This window comes from Sinohyriopsis cumingii, chromosome 10, assembly GCF_028554795.1.
Source record: "Sinohyriopsis cumingii isolate HCF-2022 chromosome 10, ASM2855479v2, whole genome shotgun sequence".
Classification (NCBI taxonomy): Eukaryota; Metazoa; Mollusca; class Bivalvia; order Unionida; family Unionidae; genus Sinohyriopsis; species Sinohyriopsis cumingii.
The window spans coordinates 48,705,288-48,730,629 of NC_142970.1; the positions used below are offsets into that span (position 1 = coordinate 48,705,288).

Here is a 25,342-nt window from a genome sequence, read left to right on the forward strand (position 1 = left end):
AAACGACGAGAAGCTCCTGTCTGTCTATCGATGTTACTCGACATGCCATTCTTATTGTTAGCTATTCCACTGGTGTCATTAGAGTGTGAGTCAGCTCCTTGTGCTGCACGTGCAGCACGACCAGGCTTTGTATTCATTGTCACAGAAAAAATTTTTTTGGATAAAGTTATCCACACACTCAAAATATATCTCACTTATATATGAATGCGATCAAACAAATCTTATCAACGTACCTGTAACAAATTAAAACAGCAAAAATGTCTATTAAAGGAAAAAAACTTGAAAATTCACGGAGCGATCATCAAACGTGTTTTCCTTCTGATGTCATAACCGGAATCCAAATGAAGACGAAAATTCGAAAACACTTAATGAAAATAAAACGAGATGGCATTTTGAAAAACGAACATGATTCTTGGGTGACCAGGTTACGCTCAGAAGTCAAATAATTCAAATGTTTACCTACCTTAAAAGCAAATTGAACAAAAGAGGTGTTTTGCTGTGGAATTTTGAGAAAGTGCAAATTACTACGGCAAAATATTGATGAGAAATACGCCACTAAAAACTGTATTTACAAACAAAGCTGTAGCTATTAAAATATACACGCCCGATGTGGGGCTCGAAGCCACGACCCCGGGATTAAGAGTCCCGTGCTCTACCGACTGAGCTAACCGGGCAGATAATGTTAACATCTATTGACTTTTCTCATCAAGAGACATCGTATTTATATATCATAATAAAAAAACAACATTAGCTGTCATTATTTCACATAAAATTTACTCATGGTGACTGAAAAAAAGAATGTTCGGTAACAAACTCTTTCGTGTGATACATCGATATGGCAAAATTATGAGACCATGTCATTAAAATTTATGCACCAAAGATTAACTTCCAAACTGAAGGAAAATATATCGTATATGATTAACCATGTAAAATTAGAAAAATGTATTTTGTGATTACCTTGAACCCAAAAGGTCTCTTGCGAAATACTTTTTTTGAAACGATAACAGACTATTTCTCTATTCAGTGCAATTATACAATTTCACGTACCATAAGATAGAAAGTCTAAGCAAACTTAATACAAACAAAAAACAGGAATATGGCGGGATAAATGAACAACATATTTGGGTCAAACTCTAAAATCAAATAAATCAAATTATTAATAACCTTACAAAAACTTTCGCAAAACATGTTACTCCACGATGACGCGGTGTGGAAGTTTATGGCAAAGTACAAACTATAAAAAAGTTCAGCACTGTTCAACCTAATCATCAGCTATATAAAGCAAACAATAAGGAGACATATACATCTAAAAGTTGTATTTACCAGTCTTGTGTTAACCAGGCTGATATTGATAACAGTTATTCCCTTTTCTCCTCAAGTTGATTTCGTATTCTTAACTCACAATGATGCGTAGTAAAATGTTAAGACAGTGTGCAAAATGTTATTTTATCACATAAAATTGTCCTCTGTCATAAAAAACACTATAATCAAAATCGAATCGCCCAATGTGCGGCTCCAACCCACGACCCCGGGATTAAGAGTCCCGTGCTCTACCGACTGATATTGTAAACATATATTACCTTTTCTCGTCAAGAGATGTCTCATACAATATAAACCAGTCATTCGTATGTGAAAAAAGTCTATCGAGATGTATCATTAGACAGGCAAAGAAAAGGCAGACGCTATATTTTTCATTTCCGACGTATTTGCTTTAACATCCGCTGGGTTTATTACACATAAAAATTAGTCTTGAAGACTATGAACCTCTCCTTGTTTGTGTGTGTTTGCTGACGTATTTGTGTTATTTGTGTTTTGCTTAGACGCCTGTTTATATATCACTATGTTCGTCTGTTAATGGAAAATTGACTTGAAAAGAACAATACAATTAGGTATTTTTCTCAGTCGCCTTATGTCACTTAACGTATTGTGAATAACCTTTAGCATTTTTACAGCCTTGTACCAGTCTGTACGCTGATAAGACAGCCGATTGAAACGTCGCTACATCACATCCGTCATGTTGTGAAATATCGTAGGGATTGGTTGTAAGAATACACATCAGTTTCATGTTTTCGGTAATTGTGGAGTGCAACATGTAATTTAGGATATGATTGACCAAAATTGACCCGATCGTGAACTTGTCTCTTTCCGCCGGCATCTTGATCAAGGGAAACAAATTTGTTAAATATAAAGCCCCCAATTGTGACGAATTACGTGGGAGGTATGTTTCACGATCTGACGTTAATAGCCGTGCGATATTAAATGACGAACACTAGTTGTGCCTTCTCAGAGCAAGAGAAACGTGTTATACAAACCAAGAGCCAGTCCGACGTCGTTTCTTCAATTCCCGATGTGTTCTTATCACATCTAATATGAATATATACCTTATATTTAATCATCAAACCTTTCTTTGAATATTTTTTATTTTGGTTTGACTTTGTTATTTTGAATATAGTTTGGAAGTAGTTGCACGAATACACATCGATCTGATGTGCTTGGTGATACTCCTCTTGTAAACTGCAGGATGTTGGTTAGGACAGCAAAGGCCGAGATTGTTCATATTGTGAATTCGTCTGCTTCCGGTGTCATATTGTTCCATGTTAATTAAAAATTTCTTTAGAATAATGGTTTCACTATCGACTAATTACAACGCAGTATTTAGTTCATGCCATGACATAAATATCCAGGCGATGACTGAAGAACGATATTACTAGCTGTACCTTTCTCAAAACAAACCTTAGTCTGATAAGTCAACAGCCAAAAGAAAGTTTTTTCTTCAACATCCGATGGTGATGTGCCATATCTAACACGACTATATACCTTCTATTTAGTCTTAGAACTTTACATTGACGATTGTCCTTAACATTTGTGATTGTTATTATGTATTAAGCTCAATACAGCATATACCACTTTATCTTAGAATATTCGTTACCAGATTCTTTGGTGTGAAAGATCCCTACCAGAAACATATATGAAGGTAACAGATTAACTGCTGATGTCTGAACGATAGATCACTTATAATTAGCTACAGAACACTTAAAATTAAAAAAGCTAATATGGGACTAGTCGAATCACAAAAGGTCTCTTATGGGATATTTGTTTAAAAAACTATAGCAAGAAGAAAATGTGTTTATTCAACTCAATTATGCAATTCCTCGTATCCAAATGAAGAGGAAAATTCGAAAACACTTAATGAAAATAAAACGAGATGGCATTTCGAAAAACGAACATGATTCTTGGGTGACCAGGTTACGCTCAGAAGTCAAATAATTCAAATGTTTACCTACCTTACAAGCAAATTGAACAAAAGAGGTGTTTTGCTGTGGAATTTTGAGAAAGTGCAAATTACTACGGCAAAATATTGATGAGAAATACGCCACTAAAAACTGTATTTACAAACAAAGCTGTAGCTATTAAAATATACACGCCCGATGTGGGGCTCGAAGCCACGACCCCGGGATTAAGAGTCCCGTGCTCTACCGACTGAGCTAACCGGGCAGATAATGTTAACATCTATTGACTTTTCTCATCAAGAGACATCGTATTTATATATCATAATAAAAAAACAACATTAGCTGTCATTATTTCACATAAAATTTACTCATGGTGACTGAAAAAAAGAATGTTCGGTAACAAACTCTTTCGTGTGATACATCGATATGGCAAAATTATGAGACCATGTCATTAAAATTTATGCACCAAAGATTAACTTCCAAACTGAAGGAAAATATATCGTATATGATTAACCATGTAAAATTAGAAAAATGTATTTTGTGATTACCTTGAACCCAAAAGGTCTCTTGCGAAATACTTTTTTTGAAACGATAACAGACTATTTCTCTATTCAGTGCAATTATACAATTTCACGTACCATAAGATAGAAAGTCTAAGCAAACTTAATACAAACAAAAAACAGGAATATGGCGGGATAAATGAACAACATATTTGGGTCAAACTCTAAAATCAAATAAATCAAATTATTAATAACCTTACAAAAACTTTCGCAAAACATGTTACTCCACGATGACGCGGTGTGGAAGTTTATGGCAAAGTACAAACTATAAAAAAGTTCAGCACTGTTCAACCTAATCATCAGCTATATAAAGCAAACAATAAGGAGACATATACATCTAAAAGTTGTATTTACCAGTCTTGTGTTAACCAGGCTGATATTGATAACAGTTATTCCCTTTTCTCCTCAAGTTGATTTCGTATTCTTAACTCACAATGATGCGTAGTAAAATGTTAAGACAGTGTGCAAAATGTTATTTTATCACATAAAATTGTCCTCTGTCATAACAAACACTATAATCAAAATCGAATCGCCCAATGTGCGGCTCCAACCCACGACCCCGGGATTAAGAGTCCCGTGCTCTACCGACTGATATTGTAAACATATATTACCTTTTCTCGTCAAGAGATGTCTCATACAATATAAACCAGTCATTCGTATGTGAAAAAAGTCTATCGAGATGTATCATTAGACAGGCAAAGAAAAGGCAGACGCTATATTTTTCATTTCCGACGTATTTGCTTTAACATCCGCTGGGTTTATTACACATAAAAATTAGTCTTGAAGACTATGAACCTCTCCTTGTTTGTGTGTGTTTGCTGACGTATTTGTGTTATTTGTGTTTTGCTTAGACGCCCGTTTCTATATCACTATGTTCGTCTGTTAATGGAAAATTGACTTGAAAAGAACAATACAATTAGGTATTTTTCTCAGTCGCCTTATGTCACTTAACGTATTGTGGATAACCTTTAGCATTTGTACAGCCTTGTACCAGTCTGTACGCTGATAAGACAGCCGATTGAAACGTCGCTACATCACATCCGTCATGTTGTGAAATATCGTAGGGATTGGTTGTAAGAATACACATCAGTTTCATGTTTTCGGTAATTGTGGAGTGCAACATGTAATTTAGGATATGATTGACCAAAATTGACCCGATCGTGAACTTGTCTCTTTCCGCCGGCATCTTGATCAAGGGAAACAAATTTGTTAAATATAAAGCCCCCAATTGTGACGAATTACGTGGGAGGTATGTTTCACGATCTGACGTTAATAGCCGTGCGATATTAAATGACGAACACTAGTTGTGCCTTCTCAGAGCAAGAGAAACGTGTTATACAAACCAAGAGCCAGTCCGACGTCGTTTCTTCAATTCCCGATGTGTTCTTATCACATCTAATATGAATATATACCTTATATTTAATCATCAAACCTTTCTTTGAATATTTTCTATTTTGGTTTGACTTTGTTATTTTGAATATAGTTTGGAAGTAGTTGCACGAATACACATCGATCTGATGTGCTTGGTGATACTCCTCTTGTAAACTGCAGGATGTTGGTTAGGACAGCAAAGGCCGAGATTGTTCATATTGTGAATTCGTCTGCTTCCGGTGTCATATTGTTCCATGTTAATTAAAAATTTCTTTAGAATAATGGTTTCACTATCGACTAATTACAACGCAGTATTTAGTTCATGCCATGACATAAATATCCAGGCGATGACTGAAGAACGATATTACTAGCTGTACCTTTCTCAAAACAAACCTTAGTCTGATAAGTCAACAGCCAAAAGAAAGTTTTTTCTTCAACATCCGATGGTGATGTGCCATATCTAACACGACTATATACCTTCTATTTAGTCTTAGAACTTTACATTGACGATTGTCCTTAACATTTGTGATTGTTATTATGTATTAAGCTCAATACAGCATATACCACTTTATCTTAGAATATTCGTTACCAGATTCTTTGGTGTGAAAGATCCCTACCAGAAACTTATATGACGGTAACAGATTAACTGCTGATGTCTGAACGATAGATCACTTATAATTAGCTACAGAACACTTAAAATTAAAAAAGCTAATATGGGACTAGTCGAATCACAAAAGGTCTCTTATGGGATATTTGTTTAAAAAACTATAGCAAGAAGAAAATGTGTTTATTCAACTCAATTATGCAATTCCTCGTATCCAAATGAAGAGGAAAATTCGAAAACACTTAATGAAAATAAAACGAGATGGCATTTCGAAAAACGAACATGATTCTTGGGTGACCAGGTTACGCTCAGAAGTCAAATAATTCAAATGTTTACCTACCTTACAAGCAAATTGAACAAAAGAGGTGTTTTGCTGTGGAATTTTGAGAAAGTGCAAATTACTACGGCAAAATATTGATGAGAAATACGCCACTAAAAACTGTATTTACAAACAAAGCTGTAGCTATTAAAATATACACGCCCGATGTGGGGCTCGAAGCCACGACCCCGGGATTAAGAGTCCCGTGCTCTACCGACTGAGCTAACCGGGCAGATAATGTTAACATCTATTGACTTTTCTCATCAAGAGACATCGTATTTATATATCATAATAAAAAAACAACATTAGCTGTCATTATTTCACATAAAATTTACTCATGGTGACTGAAAAAAAGAATGTTCGGTAACAAACTCTTTCGTGTGATACATCGATATGGCAAAATTATGAGACCATGTCATTAAAATTTATGCACCAAAGATTAACTTCCAAACTGAAGGAAAATATATCGTATATGATTAACCATGTAAAATTAGAAAAATGTATTTTGTGATTACCTTGAACCCAAAAGGTCTCTTGCGAAATACTTTTTTTGAAACGATAACAGACTATTTCTCTATTCAGTGCAATTATACAATTTCACGTACCATAAGATAGAAAGTCTAAGCAAACTTAATACAAACAAAAAACAGGAATATGGCGGGATAAATGAACAACATATTTGGGTCAAACTCTAAAATCAAATAAATCAAATTATTAATAACCTTACAAAAACTTTCGCAAAACATGTTACTCCACGATGACGCGGTGTGGAAGTTTATGGCAAAGTACAAACTATAAAAAAGTTCAGCACTGTTCAACCTAATCATCAGCTATATAAAGCAAACAATAAGGAGACATATACATCTAAAAGTTGTATTTACCAGTCTTGTGTTAACCAGGCTGATATTGATAACAGTTATTCCCTTTTCTCCTCAAGTTGATTTCGTATTCTTAACTCACAATGATGCGTAGTAAAATGTTAAGACAGTGTGCAAAATGTTATTTTATCACATAAAATTGTCCTCTGTCATATAAAACACTATAATCAAAATCGAATCGCCCAATGTGCGGCTCCAACCCACGACCCCGGGATTAAGAGTCCCGTGCTCTACTGACTGATATTGTAAACATATATTACCTTTTCTCGTCAAGAGATGTCTCATACAATATAAACCAGTCATTCGTATGTGAAAAAAGTCTATCGAGATGTATCATTAGACAGGCAAAGAAAAGGCAGACGCTATATTTTTCATTTCCGACGTATTTGCTTTAACATCCGCTGGGTTTATTACACATAAAAATTAGTCTTGAAGACTATGAACCTCTCCTTGTTTGTGTGTGTTTGCTGACGTATTTGTGTTATTTGTGTTTTGCTTAGATGCCTGTTTCTATATCACTATGTTCGTCTGTTAATGGAAAATTGACTTGAAAAGAACAATACAATTAGGTATTTTTCTCAGTCGCCTTATGTCACTTAACGTATTGTGAATAACCTTTAGCATTTTTACAGCCTTGTACCAGTCTGTACGCTGATAAGACAGCCGATTGAAACGTCGCTACATCACATCCGTCATGTTGTGAAATATCGTAGGGATTGGTTGTAAGAATACACATCAGTTTCATGTTTTCGGTAATTGTGGAGTGCAACATGTAATTTAGGATATGATTGACCAAAATTGACCCGATCGTGAACTTGTCTCTTTCCGCCGGCATCTTGATCAAGGGAAACAAATTTGTTAAATATAAAGCCCCCAATTGTGACGAATTACGTGGGAGGTATGTTTCACGATCTGACGTTAATTGCCGTGCGATATTAAATGACGAACACTAGTTGTGCCTTCTCAGAGCAAGAGAAACGTGTTATACAAACCAAGAGCCAGTCCGACGTCGTTTCTTCAATTCCCGATGTGTTCTTATCACATCTAATATGAATATATACCTTATATTTAATCATCAAACCTTTCTTTGAATATTTTCTATTTTGGTTTGACTTTGTTATTTTGAATATAGTTTGGAAGTAGTTGCACGAATACACATCGATCTGATGTTTGATCATTTCTTCATAGGTGTTCGTCGCATGCTATTCATCTTCATATTAGGTACTGGATTAAACCTTCTCCTTCTCCTTTGTACTACTTTGAAATTTTCGATATTAGTACCGTTTTCTTGACATGTACGTGATTCGTTTGATCTTTCAACAACGTCTGCAGCCATCTTCCTGTCATCATCTGAATGTGTCCCCGATCCATCTCCAATTGTATGATTGTTGTTTACTTCCTCAGATTCTATTTCTACATTGGTCATATCAACTCCAATTCTTTCTTTTTCTTCCCCACTTTCTCCACTCTCATTATCTTTTTTTTCATTCTCAATTTCTTCTTTATCATCTTCGTCACTCTGTAACTCCAATATGTCTTCCCTCATATCATCATCAACTTGCGAATGAATGCCTGCAATGGCCTCTCTGTAACACATACATGTTTGCGCCTCTTTGTGGCATTTGTCGCATATCCTGCATGTACACATAAGAGGAAAACTTCCACAACTTTCACATCTTTGCCTTGTGCAATTTTTTGCTACATGGCCTTGCTCCCCACACTTGTAGCATACAAAATCAGGGCAGTCTTTTATAACATGTCCCGGATCAAGACATCTAGAACATACCTTAACTTGATTATTGTGTAATACTCTAAAGTATTGTTGACCATTGACAGTCTGAAATTTCAGACTGTAAGGTAAGGATTTTACCTGCTGTGGAAATTTACATTTGACATAACGAGTCCCATCAGCCACACTAGTTCCAGGATAATATCTGCGTTGAATGGGAGAAAGAAGTTCTACTCCGTATTCACCGAGCTTCATACTTATATCATCATCTGTGATGTATGCTGGTAAATGAAGAATTGACACAATAATAGTGTCTGAATATAAAAGAGTACAATCAAAGTGTTCACTTCCAATATCAATTCCACACAAGGTATTATATGCTACTTCCTTACTCGGTAGTGTGACCTCATACAAAATTGCACCTTTGGGCACAACTGCATAGACCGACATATCTCCGGTTAATTCTTCTACACTTCTAACAATATCACTTGCCTTTATTTTCTTCACATCCTTTACATCAATCACCACGGTACATTCTTTCCCAAAACGACGAGAAGCTCCTGTCTGTCTATCGATGTTACTCGACATGCCATTCTTATTGTTAGCTATTCCACTGGTGTCATTAGAGTGTGAGTCAGCTCCTTGTGCTGCACGTGCAGCACGACCAGGCTTTGTATTCATTGTCACAGAAACAATTTTTTTGGATAAAGTTATCCACACACTCAAAATATATCTCACTTATATATGAATGCGATCAAACAAATCATATCAACGTACCTGTAACAAATTAAAACAGCAAAAATGTCTATTAAAGGAAAAAAACTTGAAAATTCACGGAGCGATCATCAAACGTGTTTTCCTTCTGATGTCATAACCGGAATCCAAATGAAGACGAAAATTCGAAAACACTTAATGAAAATAAAACGAGATGGCATTTTGAAAAACGAACATGATTCTTGGGTGACCAGGTTACGCTCAGAAGTCAAATAATTCAAATGTTTACCTACCTTACAAGCAAATTGAACAAAAGAGGTGTTTTGCTGTGGAATTTTGAGAAAGTGCAAATTACTACGGCAAAATATTGATGAGAAATACGCCACTAAAAACTGTATTTACAAACAAAGCTGTAGCTATTAAAATATACACGCCCGATGTGGGGCTCGAAGCCACGACCCCGGGATTAAGAGTCCCGTGCTCTACCGACTGAGCTAACCGGGCAGATAATGTTAACATCTATTGACTTTTCTCATCAAGAGACATCGTATTTATATATCATAATAAAAAAACAACATTAGCTGTCATTATTTCACATAAAATTTACTCATGGTGACTGAAAAAAAGAATGTTCGGTAACAAACTCTTTCGTGTGATACATCGATATGGCAAAATTATGAGACCATGTCATTAAAATTTATGCACCAAAGATTAACTTCCAAACTGAAGGAAAATATATCGTATATGATTAACCATGTAAAATTAGAAAAATGTATTTTGTGATTACCTTGAACCCAAAAGGTCTCTTGCGAAATACTTTTTTTGAAACGATAACAGACTATTTCTCTATTCAGTGCAATTATACAATTTCACGTACCATAAGATAGAAAGTCTAAGCAAACTTAATACAAACAAAAAACAGGAATATGGCGGGATAAATGAACAACATATTTGGGTCAAACTCTAAAATCAAATAAATCAAATTATTAATAACCTTACAAAAACTTTCGCAAAACATGTTACTCCACGATGACGCGGTGTGGAAGTTTATGGCAAAGTACAAACTATAAAAAAGTTCAGCACTGTTCAACCTAATCATCAGCTATATAAAGCAAACAATAAGGAGACATATACATCTAAAAGTTGTATTTACCAGTCTTGTGTTAACCAGGCTGATATTGATAACAGTTATTCCCTTTTCTCCTCAAGTTGATTTCGTATTCTTAACTCACAATGATGCGTAGTAAAATGTTAAGACAGTGTGCAAAATGTTATTTTATCACACAAAATTGTCCTCTGTCATAAAAAACACTATAATCAAAATCGAATCGCCCAATGTGCGGCTCCAACCCACGACCCCGGGATTAAGAGTCCCGTGCTCTACCGACTGATATTGTAAACATATATTACCTTTTCTCGTCAAGAGATGTCTCATACAATATAAACCAGTCATTCGTATGTGAAAAAAGTCTATCGAGATGTATCATTAGACAGGCAAAGAAAAGGCAGACGCTATATTTTTCATTTCCGACGTATTTGCTTTAACATCCGCTGGGTTTATTACACATAAAAATTAGTCTTGAAGACTATGAACCTCTCCTTGTTTGTGTGTGTTTGCTGACGTATTTGTGTTATTTGTGTTTTGCTTAGATGCCTGTTTATATATCACTATGTTCGTCTGTTAATGGAAAATTGACTTGAAAAGAACAATACAATTAGGTATTTTTCTCAGTCGCCTTATGTCACTTAACGTATTGTGAATAACCTTTAGCATTTTTACAGCCTTGTACCAGTCTGTACGCTGATAAGACAGCCGATTGAAACGTCGCTACATCACATCCGTCATGTTGTGAAATATCGTAGGGATTGGTTGTAAGAATACACATCAGTTTCATGTTTTCGGTAATTGTGGAGTGCAACATGTAATTTAGGATATGATTGACCAAAATTGACCCGATCGTGAACTTGTCTCTTTCCGCCGGCATCTTGATCAAGGGAAACAAATTTGTTAAATATAAAGCCCCCAATTGTGACGAATTACGTGGGAGGTATGTTTCACGATCTGACGTTAATAGCCGTGCGATATTAAATGACGAACACTAGTTGTGCCTTCTCAGAGCAAGAGAAACGTGTTATACAAACCAAGAGCCAGTCCGACGTCGTTTCTTCAATTCCCGATGTGTTCTTATCACATCTAATATGAATATATACCTTATATTTAATCATCAAACCTTTCTTTGAATATTTTCTATTTTGGTTTGACTTTGTTATTTTGAATATAGTTTGGAAGTAGTTGCACGAATACACATCGATCTGATGTGCTTGGTGATACTCCTCTTGTAAACTGCAGGATGTTGGTTAGGACAGCAAAGGCCGAGATTGTTCATATTGTGAATTCGTCTGCTTCCGGTGTCATATTGTTCCATGTTAATTAAAAATTTCTTTAGAATAATGGTTTCACTATCGACTAATTACAACGCAGTATTTAGTTCATGCCATGACATAAATATCCAGGCGATGACTGAAGAACGATATTACTAGCTGTACCTTTCTCAAAACAAACCTTAGTCTGATAAGTCAACAGCCAAAAGAAAGTTTTTTCTTCAACATCCGATGGTGATGTGCCATATCTAACACGACTATATACCTTCTATTTAGTCTTAGAACTTTACATTGACGATTGTCCTTAACATTTGTGATTGTTATTATGTATTAAGCTCAATACAGCATATACCACTTTATCTTAGAATATTCGTTACCAGATTCTTTGGTGTGAAAGATCCCTACCAGAAACTTATATGACGGTAACAGATTAACTGCTGATGTCTGAACGATAGATCACTTATAATTAGCTACAGAACACTTAAAATTAAAAAAGCTAATATGGGACTAGTCGAATCACAAAAGGTCTCTTATGGGATATTTGTTTAAAAAACTATAGCAAGAAGAAAATGTGTTTATTCAACTCAATTATGCAATTCCTCGTATCCAAATGAAGAGGAAAATTCGAAAACACTTAATGAAAATAAAACGAGATGGCATTTCGAAAAACGAACATGATTCTTGGGTGACCAGGTTACGCTCAGAAGTCAAATAATTCAAATGTTTACCTACCTTACAAGCAAATTGAACAAAAGAGGTGTTTTGCTGTGGAATTTTGAGAAAGTGCAAATTACTACGGCAAAATATTGATGAGAAATACGCCACTAAAAACTGTATTTACAAACAAAGCTGTAGCTATTAAAATATACACGCCCGATGTGGGGCTCGAAGCCACGACCCCGGGATTAAGAGTCCCGTGCTCTACCGACTGAGCTAACCGGGCAGATAATGTTAACATCTATTGACTTTTCTCATCAAGAGACATCGTATTTATATATCATAATAAAAAAACAACATTAGCTGTCATTATTTCACATAAAATTTACTCATGGTGACTGAAAAAAAGAATGTTCGGTAACAAACTCTTTCGTGTGATACATCGATATGGCAAAATTATGAGACCATGTCATTAAAATTTATGCACCAAAGATTAACTTCCAAACTGAAGGAAAATATATCGTATACGATTAACCATGTAAAATTAGAAAAATGTATTTTGTGATTACCTTGAACCCAAAAGGTCTCTTGCGAAATACTTTTTTTGAAACGATAACAGACTATTTCTCTATTCAGTGCAATTATACAATTTCACGTACCATAAGATAGAAAGTCTAAGCAAACTTAATACAAACAAAAAACAGGAATATGGCGGGATAAATGAACAACATATTTGGGTCAAACTCTAAAATCAAATAAATCAAATTATTAATAACCTTACAAAAACTTTCGCAAAACATGTTACTCCACGATGACGCGGTGTGGAAGTTTATGGCAAAGTACAAACTATAAAAAAGTTCAGCACTGTTCAACCTAATCATCAGCTATATAAAGCAAACAATAAGGAGACATATACATCTAAAAGTTGTATTTACCAGTCTTGTGTTAACCAGGCTGATATTGATAACAGTTATTCCCTTTTCTCCTCAAGTTGATTTCGTATTCTTAACTCACAATGATGCGTAGTAAAATGTTAAGACAGTGTGCAAAATGTTATTTTATCACATAAAATTGTCCTCTGTCATATAAAACACTATAATCAAAATCGAATCGCCCAATGTGCGGCTCCAACCCACGACCCCGGGATTAAGAGTCCCGTGCTCTACCGACTGATATTGTAAACATATATTACCTTTTCTCGTCAAGAGATGTCTCATACAATATAAACCAGTCATTCGTATGTGAAAAAAGTCTATCGAGATGTATCATTAGACAGGCAAAGAAAAGGCAGACGCTATATTTTTCATTTCCGACGTATTTGCTTTAACATCCGCTGGGTTTATTACACATAAAAATTAGTCTTGAAGACTATGAACCTCTCCTTGTTTGTGTGTGTTTGCTGACGTATTTGTGTTATTTGTGTTTTGCTTAGACGCCTGTTTCTATATCACTATGTTCGTCTGTTAATGGAAAATTGACTTGAAAAGAACAATACAATTAGGTATTTTTCTCAGTCGCCTTATGTCACTTAACGTATTGTGAATAACCTTTAGCATTTGTACAGCCTTGTACCAGTCTGTACGCTGATAAGACAGCCGATTGAAACGTCGCTACATCACATCCGTCATGTTGTGAAATATCGTAGGGATTGGTTGTAAGAATACACATCAGTTTCATGTTTTCGGTAATTGTGGAGTGCAACATGTAATTTAGGATATGATTGACCAAAATTGACCCGATCGTGAACTTGTCTCTTTCCGCCGGCATCTTGATCAAGGGAAACAAATTTGTTAAATATAAAGCCCCCAATTGTGACGAATTACGTGGGAGGTATGTTTCACGATCTGACGTTAATAGCCGTGCGATATTAAATGACGAACACTAGTTGTGCCTTCTCAGAGCAAGAGAAACGTGTTACACAAACCAAGAGCCAGTCCGACGTCGTTTCTTCAATTCCCGATGTGTTCTTATCACATCTAATATGAATATATACCTTATATTTAATCATCAAACCTTTCTTTGAATATTTTCTATTTTGGTTTGACTTTGTTATTTTGAATATAGTTTGGAAGTAGTTGCACGAATACACATCGATCTGATGTGCTTGGTGATACTCCTCTTGTAAACTGCAGGATGTTGGTTAGGACAGCAAAGGCCGAGATTGTTCATATTGTGAATTCGTCTGCTTCCGGTGTCATATTGTTCCATGTTAATTAAAAATTTCTTTAGAATAATGGTTTCACTATCGACTAATTACAACGCAGTATTTAGTTCATGCCATGACATAAATATCCAGGCGATGACTGAAGAACGATATTACTAGCTGTACCTTTCTCAAAACAAACCTTAGTCTGATAAGTCAACAGCCAATAGAAAGTTTTTTCTTCAACATCCGATGGTGATGTGCCATATCTAACACGACTATATACCTTCTATTTAGTCTTAGAACTTTACATTGACGATTGTCCTTAACATTTGTGATTGTTATTATGTATTAAGCTCAATACAGCATATACCACTTTATCTTAGAATATTCGTTACCAGATTCTTTGGTGTGAAAGATCCCTACCAGAAACTTATATGACGGTAACAGATTAACTGCTGATGTCTGAACGATAGATCACTTATAATTAGCTACAGAACACTTAAAATTAAAAAAGCTAATATGGGACTAGTCGAATCACAAAAGGTCTCTTATGGGATATTTGTTTAAAAAACTATAGCAAGAAGAAAATGTGTTTATTCAACTCAATTATGCAATTCCTCGTATCCAAATGAAGAGGAAAATTCGAAAACACTTAATGAAAATAAAACGAGATGGCATTTCGAAAAACGAACATGATTCTTGGGTGACCAGGTTACGCTCAGAAGTCAAATAATTCAAATGTTTACCTACCTTACAAGCAAATTGAACAAAAGAGGTGTTTTGCTGTGGAATTTTGAGAAAGTGCAAATTACTACGGCAAAATATTGATGAGAAATACGCCACTAAAAACTGTATTTACAAACAAAGCTGTAGCTATTAAAATATACACGCCCGATGTGGGGCTCGAACCCACGACCCCGGGATTAAGAGTCCCGTGCTCTACCGACTGAGCTAACCGGGCAGATAATGTTAACATCTATTGACTTTTCTCATCAAGAGACATCGTATTTATATATCATAATAAAAAAACAACATTAGCTGTCATTATTTCACATAAAATTTACTCATGGTGACTGAAAAAAAAGAATGTTCGATAACAAACTCTTTCGTGTGATACATCGATATGGCAAAATTATGAGACCATGTCGTTAAAACTTATGCACCAAAGATTAACTTCCAAACTGAAGGAAAATATATCGTATATGATTAACCATGTAAAATTAGAAAAATGTATTTTGTGATTACCTTGAACCCAAAAGGTCTCTTGCGAAATACTTTTTTTGAAACGATAACAGACTATTTCTCTATTCAGTGCAATTATACAATTTCACGTACCATAAGATAGAAAGTCTAAGCAAACTTAATACAAACAAAAAACAGGAATATGGCGGGATAAATGAACAACATATTTGGGTCAAACTCTAAAATCAAATAAATCAAATTATTAATTACCTTACAAAAACTTTCGCAAAACATGTTACTCCACGATGACGCGGTGTGGAAGTTTATGGCAAAGTACAAACTATAAAAAAGTTCAGCACTGTTCAACCTAATCATCAGCTATATAAAGCAAACAATAAGGAGACATATACATCTAAAAGTTGTATTTACCAGTCTTGTGTTAACCAGGCTGATATTGATAACAGTTATTCCCTTTTATCCTCAAGTTGATTTCGTATTCTTAACTCACAATGATGCGTAGTAAAATGTTAAGACAGTGTGCAAAATGTTATTTTATCACATAAAATTGTCCTCTGTCATATAAAGCACTATAATCAAAATCGAATCGCCCAATGTGCGGCTCCAAATCACGACCCCGGGATTAAGAGTCCCGTGCTCTACCGACTGATATTGTAAACATATATTACCTTTTCTCGTCAAGAGATGTCTCATACAATATAAACCAGTCATTCGTATGTGAAAAAAGTCTATCGAGATGTATCATTAGACAGGCAAAGAAAAGGCAGACGCTATATTTTTCATTTCCGACGTATTTGCTTTAACATCCGCTGGGTTTATTACACATAAAAATTAGTCTTGAAGACTATGAACCTCTCCTTGTTTGTGTGTGTTTGCTGACGTATTTGTGTTATTTGTGTTTTGCTTAGACGCCTGTTTCTATATCACTATGTTCGTCTGTTAATGGAAAATTGACTTGAAAAGAACAATACAATTAGGTATTTTTCTCAGTCGCCTTATGTCACTTAACGTATTGTGAATAACCTTTAGCATTTGTACAGCCTTGTACCAGTCTGTACGCTGATAAGACAGCCGATTGAAACGTCGCTACATCACATCCGTCATGTTGTGAAATATCGTAGGGATTGGTTGTAAGAATACACATCAGTTTCATGTTTTCGGTAATTGTGGAGTGCAACATGTAATTTAGGATATGATTGACCAAAATTGACCCGATCGTGAACTTGTCTCTTTCCGCCGGCATCTTGATCAAGGGAAACAAATTTGTTAAATATAAAGCCCCCAATTGTGACGAATTACGTGGGAGGTATGTTTCACGATCTGACGTTAATAGCCGTGCGATATTAAATGACGAACACTAGTTGTGCCTTCTCAGAGCAAGAGAAACGTGTTACACAAACCAAGAGCCAGTCCGACGTCGTTTCTTCAATTCCCGATGTGTTCTTATCACATCTAATATGAATATATACCTTATATTTAATCATCAAACCTTTCTTTGAATATTTTCTATTTTGGTTTGACTTTGTTATTTTGAATATAGTTTGGAAGTAGTTGCACGAATACACATCGATCTGATGTGCTTGGTGATACTCCTCTTGTAAACTGCAGGATGTTGGTTAGGACAGCAAAGGCCGAGATTGTTCATATTGTGAATTCGTCTGCTTCCGGTGTCATATTGTTCCATGTTAATTAAAAATTTCTTTAGAATAATGGTTTCACTATCGACTAATTACAACGCAGTATTTAGTTCATGCCATGACATAAATATCCAGGCGATGACTGAAGAACGATATTACTAGCTGTACCTTTCTCAAAACAAACCTTAGTCTGATAAGTCAACAGCCAATAGAAAGTTTTTTCTTCAACATCCGATGGTGATGTGCCATATCTAACACGACTATATACCTTCTATTTAGTCTTAGAACTTTACATTGACGATTGTCCTTAACATTTGTGATTGTTATTATGTATTAAGCTCAATACAGCATATACCACTTTATCTTAGAATATTCGTTACCAGATTCTTTGGTGTGAAAGATCCCTACCAGAAACTTATATGACGGTAACAGATTAACTGCTGATGTCTGAACGATAGATCACTTATAATTAGCTACAGAACACTTAAAATTAAAAAAGCTAATATGGGACTAGTCGAATCACAAAAGGTCTCTTATGGGATATTTGTTTAAAAAACTATAGCAAGAAGAAAATGTGTTTATTCAACTCAATTATGCAATTCCTCGTATCCAAATGAAGAGGAAAATTCGAAAACACTTAATGAAAATAAAACGAGATGGCATTTCGAAAAACGAACATGATTCTTGGGTGACCAGGTTACGCTCAGAAGTCAAATAATTCAAATGTTTACCTACCTTACAAGCAAATTGAACAAAAGAGGTGTTTTGCTGTGGAATTTTGAGAAAGTGCAAATTACTACGGCAAAATATTGATGAGAAATACGCCACTAAAAACTGTATTTACAAACAAAGCTGTAGCTATTAAAATATACACGCCCGATGTGGGGCTCGAACCCACGACCCCGGGATTAAGAGTCCCGTGCTCTACCGACTGAGCTAACCGGGCAGATAATGTTAACATCTATTGACTTTTCTCATCAAGAGACATCGTATTTATATATCATAATAAAAAAACAACATTAGCTGTCATTATTTCACATAAAATTTACTCATGGTGACTGAAAAAAAAGAATGTTCGATAACAAACTCTTTCGTGTGATACATCGATATGGCAAAATTATGAGACCATGTCGTTAAAACTTATGCACCAAAGATTAACTTCCAAACTGAAGGAAAATATATCGTATATGATTAACCATGTAAAATTAGAAAAATGTATTTTGTGATTACCTTGAACCCAAAAGGTCTCTTGCGAAATACTTTTTTTGAAACGATAACAGACTATTTCTCTATTCAGTGCAATTATACAATTTCACGTACCATAAGATAGAAAGTCTAAGCAAACTTAATACAAACAAAAAACAGGAATATGGCGGGATAAATGAACAACATATTTGGGTCAAACTCTAAAATCAAATAAATCAAATTATTAATTACCTTACAAAAACTTTCGCAAAACATGTTACTCCACGATGACGCGGTGTGGAAGTTTATGGCAAAGTACAAACTATAAAAAAGTTCAGCACTGTTCAACCTAATCATCAGCTATATAAAGCAAACAATAAGGAGACATATACATCTAAAAGTTGTATTTACCAGTCTTGTGTTAACCAGGCTGATATTGATAACAGTTATTCCCTTTTATCCTCAAGTTGATTTCGTATTCTTAACTCACAATGATGCGTAGTAAAATGTTAAGACAGTGTGCAAAATGTTATTTTATCACATAAAATTGTCCTCTGTCATATAAAGCACTATAATCAAAATCGAATCGCCCAATGTGCGGCTCCAAATCACGACCCCGGGATTAAGAGTCCCGTGCTCTACCGACTGATATTGTAAACATATATTACCTTTTCTCGTCAAGAGATGTCTCATACAATATAAACCAGTCATTCGTATGTGAAAAAAGTCTATCGAGATGTATCATTAGACAGGCAAAGAAAAGGCAGACGCTATATTTTTCATTTCCGACGTATTTGCTTTAACATCCGCTGGGTTTATTACACATAAAAATTAGTCTTGAAGACTATGAACCTCTCCTTGTTTGTGTGTGTTTGCTGACGTATTTGTGTTATTTGTGTTTTGCTTAGACGCCCGTTTCTATATCACTATGTTTGTCTGTTAATGGAAAATTGACTTGAAAAGAACAATACAATTAGGTATTTTTCTCAGTCGCCTTATGTCACTTAACGTATTGTGAATAACCTTTAGCATTTTTACAGCCTTGTACCAGTCTGTACGCTGATAAGACAGCCGATTGAAACGTCGCTACATCACATCCGTCATGTTGTGAAATATCGTAGGGATTGGTTGTAAGAATACACATCAGTTTCATGTTTTCGGTAATTGTGGAGTGCAACATGTAATTTAGGATATGATTGACCAAAATTGACCCGATCGTGAACTTGTCTCTTTCCGCCGGCATCTTGATCAAGGGAAACAAATTTGTTAAATATAAAGCCCCCAATTGTGACGAATTACGTGGGAGGTATGTTTCACGATCTGACGTTAATAGCCGTGCGATATTAAATGACGAACACTAGTTGTGCCTTCTCAGAGCAAGAGAAACGTGTTATACAAACCAAGAGCCAGTCCGACGTCGTTTCTTCAATTCCCGATGTGTTCTTATCACATCTAATATGAATATATACCTTATATTTAATCATCAAACCTTTCTTTGAATATTTTCTATTTTGGTTTGACTTTGTTATTTTGAATATAGTTTGGAAGTAGTTGCACGAATACACATCGATCTGATGTGCTTGGTGATACTCCTCTTGTAAACTGCAGGATGTTGGTTAGGACAGCAAAGGCCGAGATTGTTCATATTGTGAATTCGTCTGCTTCCGGTGTCATATTGTTCCATGTTAATTAAAAATTTCTTTAGAATAATGGTTTCACTATCGACTAATTACAACGCAGTATTTAGTTCATGCCATGACATAAATATCCAGGCGATGACTGAAGAACGATATTACTAGCTGTACCTTTCTCAAAACAAACGTTAGTCTGATAAGTCAACAGCCAAAAGAAAGTTTTTTCTTCAACATCCGATGGTGATGTGCCATATCTAACACGACTATATACCTTCTATTTAGTCTTAGAACTTTACATTGACGATTGTCCTTAACATTTGTGATTGTTATTATGTATTAAGCTCAATACAGCATATACCACTTTATCTTAGAATATTCGTTACCAGATTCTTTGGTGTGAAAGATCCCTACCAGAAACTTATATGACGGTAACAGATTAACTGCTGATGTCTGAACGATAGATCACTTATAATTAGCTACAGAACACTTAAAATTAAAAAAGCTAATATGGGACTAGTCGAATCACAAAAGGTCTCTTATGGGATATTTGTTTAAAAAACTATAGCAAGAAGAAAATGTGTTTATTCAACTCAATTATGCAATTCCTCGTATCCAAATGAAGAGGAAAATTCGAAAACACTTAATGAAAATAAAACGAGATGGCATTTCGAAAAACGAACATGATTCTTGGGTGACCAGGTTACGCTCAGAAGTCAAATAATTCAAATGTTTACCTACCTTACAAGCAAATTGAACAAAAGAGGTGTTTTGCTGTGGAATTTTGAGAAAGTGCAAATTACTACGGCAAAATATTGATGAGAAATACGCCACTAAAAACTGTATTTACAAACAAAGCTGTAGCTATTAAAATATACACGCCCGATGTGGGGCTCGAACCCACGACCCCGGGATTAAGAGTCCCGTGCTCTACCGACTGAGCTAACCGGGCAGATAATGTTAACATCTATTGACTTTTCTCATCAAGAGACATCGTATTTATATATCATAATAAAAAAACAACATTAGCTGTCATTATTTCACATAAAATTTACTCATGGTGACTGAAAAAAAGAATGTTCGGTAACAAACTCTTTCGTGTGATACATCGATATGGCAAAATTATGAGACCATGTCATTAAAATTTATGCACCAAAGATTAACTTCCAAACTGAAGGAAAATATATCGTATACGATTAACCATGTAAAATTAGAAAAATGTATTTTGTGATTACCTTGAACCCAAAAGGTCTCTTGCGAAATACTTTTTTTGAAACGATAACAGACTATTTCTCTATTCAGTGCAATTATACAATTTCACGTACCATAAGATAGAAAGTCTAAGCAAACTTAATACAAACAAAAAACAGGAATATGGCGGGATAAATGAACAACATATTTGGGTCAAACTCTAAAATCAAATAAATCAAATTATTAATAACCTTACAAAAACTTTCGCAAAACATGTTACTCCACGATGACGCGGTGTGGAAGTTTATGGCAAAGTACAAACTATAAAAAAGTTCAGCACTGTTCAACCTAATCATCAGCTATATAAAGCAAACAATAAGGAGACATATACATCTAAAAGTTGTATTTACCAGTCTTGTGTTAACCAGGCTGATATTGATAACAGTTATTCCCTTTTCTCCTCAAGTTGATTTCGTATTCTTAACTCACAATGATGCGTAGTAAAATGTTAAGACAGTGTGCAAAATGTTATTTTATCACATAAAATTGTCCTCTGTCATATAAAACACTATAATCAAAATCGAATCGCCCAATGTGCGGCTCCAACCCACGACCCCGGGATTAAGAGTCCCGTGCTCTACCGACTGATATTGTAAACATATATTACCTTTTCTCGTCAAGAGATGTCTCATACAATATAAACCAGTCATTCGTATGTGAAAAAAGTCTATCGAGATGTATCATTAGACAGGCAAAGAAAAGGCAGACGCTATATTTTTCATTTCCGACGTATTTGCTTTAACATCCGCTGGGTTTATTACACATAAAAATTAGTCTTGAAGACTATGAACCTCTCCTTGTTTGTGTGTGTTTGCTGACGTATTTGTGTTATTTGTGTTTTGCTTAGACGCCTGTTTCTATATCACTATGTTCGTCTGTTAATGGAAAATTGACTTGAAAAGAACAATACAATTAGGTATTTTTCTCAGTCGCCTTATGTCACTTAACGTATTGTGAATAACCTTTAGCATTTGTACAGCCTTGTACCAGTCTGTACGCTGATAAGACAGCCGATTGAAACGTCGCTACATCACATCCGTCATGTTGTGAAATATCGTAGGGATTGGTTGTAAGAATACACATCAGTTTCATGTTTTCGGTAATTGTGGAGTGCAACATGTAATTTAGGATATGATTGACCAAAATTGACCCGATCGTGAACTTGTCTCTTTCCGCCGGCATCTTGATCAAGGGAAACAAATTTGTTAAATATAAAGCCCCCAATTGTGACGAATTACGTGGGAGGTATGTTTCACGATCTGACGTTAATAGCCGTGCGATATTAAATGACGAACACTAGTTGTGCCTTCTCAGAGCAAGAGAAACGTGTTACACAAACCAAGAGCCAGTCCGACGTCGTTTCTTCAATTCCCGATGTGTTCTTATCACATCTAATATGAATATATACCTTATATTTAATCATCAAACCTTTCTTTGAATATTTTCTATTTTGGTTTGACTTTGTTATTTTGAATATAGTTTGGAAGTAGTTGCACGAATACACATCGATCTGATGTGCTTGGTGATACTCCTCTTGTAAACTGCAGGATGTTGGTTAGGACAGCAAAGGCCGAGATTGTTCATATTGTGAATTCGTCTGCTTCCGGTGTCATATTGTTCCATGTTAATTAAAAATTTCTTTAGAATAATGGTTTCACTATCGACTAATTACAACGCAGTATTTAGTTCATGCCATGACATAAATATCCAGGCGATGACTGAAGAACGATATTACTAGCTGTACCTTTCTCAAAACAAACCTTAGTCTGATAAGTCAACAGCCAATAGAAAGTTTTTTCTTCAACATCCGATGGTGATGTGCCATATCTAACACGACTATATACCTTCTATTTAGTCTTAGAACTTTACATTGACGATTGTCCTTAACATTTGTGATTGTTATTATGTATTAAGCTCAATACAGCATATACCACTTTATCTTAGAATATTCGTTACCAGATTCTTTGGTGTGAAAGATCCCTACCAGAAACTTATATGACGGTAACAGATTAACTGCTGATGTCTGAACGATAGATCACTTATAATTAGCTACAGAACACTTAAAATTAAAAAAGCTAATATGGGACTAGTCGAATCACAAAAGGTCTCTTATGGGATATTTGTTTAAAAAACTATAGCAAGAAGAAAATGTGTTTATTCAACTCAATTATGCAATTCCTCGTATCCAAATGAAGAGGAAAATTCGAAAACACTTAATGAAAATAAAACGAGATGGCATTTCGAAAAACGAACATGATTCTTGGGTGACCAGGTTACGCTCAGAAGTCAAATAATTCAAATGTTTACCTACCTTACAAGCAAATTGAACAAAAGAGGTGTTTTGCTGTGGAATTTTGAGAAAGTGCAAATTACTACGGCAAAATATTGATGAGAAATACGCCACTAAAAACTGTATTTACAAACAAAGCTGTAGCTATTAAAATATACACGCCCGATGTGGGGCTCGAACCCACGACCCCGGGATTAAGAGTCCCGTGCTCTACCGACTGAGCTAACCGGGCAGATAATGTTAACATCTATTGACTTTTCTCATCAAGAGACATCGTATTTATATATCATAATAAAAAAACAACATTAGCTGTCATTATTTCACATAAAATTTACTCATGGTGACTGAAAAAAAAGAATGTTCGATAACAAACTCTTTCGTGTGATACATCGATATGGCAAAATTATGAGACCATGTCGTTAAAACTTATGCACCAAAGATTAACTTCCAAACTGAAGGAAAATATATCGTATATGATTAACCATGTAAAATTAGAAAAATGTATTTTGTGATTACCTTGAACCCAAAAGGTCTCTTGCGAAATACTTTTTTTGAAACGATAACAGACTATTTCTCTATTCAGTGCAATTATACAATTTCACGTACCATAAGATAGAAAGTCTAAGCAAACTTAATACAAACAAAAAACAGGAATATGGCGGGATAAATGAACAACATATTTGGGTCAAACTCTAAAATCAAATAAATCAAATTATTAATTACCTTACAAAAACTTTCGCAAAACATGTTACTCCACGATGACGCGGTGTGGAAGTTTATGGCAAAGTACAAACTATAAAAAAGTTCAGCACTGTTCAACCTAATCATCAGCTATATAAAGCAAACAATAAGGAGACATATACATCTAAAAGTTGTATTTACCAGTCTTGTGTTAACCAGGCTGATATTGATAACAGTTATTCCCTTTTATCCTCAAGTTGATTTCGTATTCTTAACTCACAATGATGCGTAGTAAAATGTTAAGACAGTGTGCAAAATGTTATTTTATCACATAAAATTGTCCTCTGTCATATAAAGCACTATAATCAAAATCGAATCGCCCAATGTGCGGCTCCAAATCACGACCCCGGGATTAAGAGTCCCGTGCTCTACCGACTGATATTGTAAACATATATTACCTTTTCTCGTCAAGAGATGTCTCATACAATATAAACCAGTCATTCGTATGTGAAAAAAGTCTATCGAGATGTATCATTAGACAGGCAAAGAAAAGGCAGACGCTATATTTTTCATTTCCGACGTATTTGCTTTAACATCCGCTGGGTTTATTACACATAAAAATTAGTCTTGAAGACTATGAACCTCTCCTTGTTTGTGTGTGTTTGCTGACGTATTTGTGTTATTTGTGTTTTGCTTAGACGCCCGTTTCTATATCACTATGTTTGTCTGTTAATGGAAAATTGACTTGAAAAGAACAATACAATTAGGTATTTTTCTCAGTCGCCTTATGTCACTTAACGTATTGTGAATAACCTTTAGCATTTTTACAGCCTTGTACCAGTCTGTACGCTGATAAGACAGCCGATTGAAACGTCGC

The 25,342-nt window shown here is 35.1% G+C and overlaps 9 non-coding genes across 9 annotated transcripts; all 9 read right to left on the minus strand.

Annotated features, from left to right (window-relative positions):
• Positions 1-601: 601 nt before the first annotated feature.
• Positions 602-674, minus strand: Trnak-cuu (transfer RNA lysine (anticodon CUU)). The gene has a single exon. It is a non-coding gene; the product is annotated as a tRNA-Lys (tRNA).
• A 2,748-nt stretch (positions 675-3,422) lies between these two features.
• Trnak-cuu (transfer RNA lysine (anticodon CUU)) lies at positions 3,423-3,495 on the minus strand. Its single transcript has one exon. It is a non-coding gene; the product is annotated as a tRNA-Lys (tRNA).
• Positions 3,496-6,243: 2,748 nt separating this feature from the next.
• Trnak-cuu (transfer RNA lysine (anticodon CUU)) lies at positions 6,244-6,316 on the minus strand. Its single transcript has one exon. It is a non-coding gene; the product is annotated as a tRNA-Lys (tRNA).
• A 3,520-nt stretch (positions 6,317-9,836) lies between these two features.
• On the minus strand, positions 9,837-9,909 carry Trnak-cuu (transfer RNA lysine (anticodon CUU)). Its single transcript has one exon. It is a non-coding gene; the product is annotated as a tRNA-Lys (tRNA).
• A 2,748-nt stretch (positions 9,910-12,657) lies between these two features.
• Trnak-cuu (transfer RNA lysine (anticodon CUU)) lies at positions 12,658-12,730 on the minus strand. Its single transcript has one exon. It is a non-coding gene; the product is annotated as a tRNA-Lys (tRNA).
• A 2,748-nt stretch (positions 12,731-15,478) lies between these two features.
• Trnak-cuu (transfer RNA lysine (anticodon CUU)) lies at positions 15,479-15,551 on the minus strand. The gene has a single exon. It is a non-coding gene; the product is annotated as a tRNA-Lys (tRNA).
• Positions 15,552-18,300: 2,749 nt separating this feature from the next.
• On the minus strand, positions 18,301-18,373 carry Trnak-cuu (transfer RNA lysine (anticodon CUU)). The gene has a single exon. It is a non-coding gene; the product is annotated as a tRNA-Lys (tRNA).
• Positions 18,374-21,122: 2,749 nt separating this feature from the next.
• On the minus strand, positions 21,123-21,195 carry Trnak-cuu (transfer RNA lysine (anticodon CUU)). Its single transcript has one exon. It is a non-coding gene; the product is annotated as a tRNA-Lys (tRNA).
• Positions 21,196-23,943: 2,748 nt separating this feature from the next.
• Trnak-cuu (transfer RNA lysine (anticodon CUU)) lies at positions 23,944-24,016 on the minus strand. The gene has a single exon. It is a non-coding gene; the product is annotated as a tRNA-Lys (tRNA).
• Between the last annotated feature and the right edge of the window lie 1,326 nt (positions 24,017-25,342).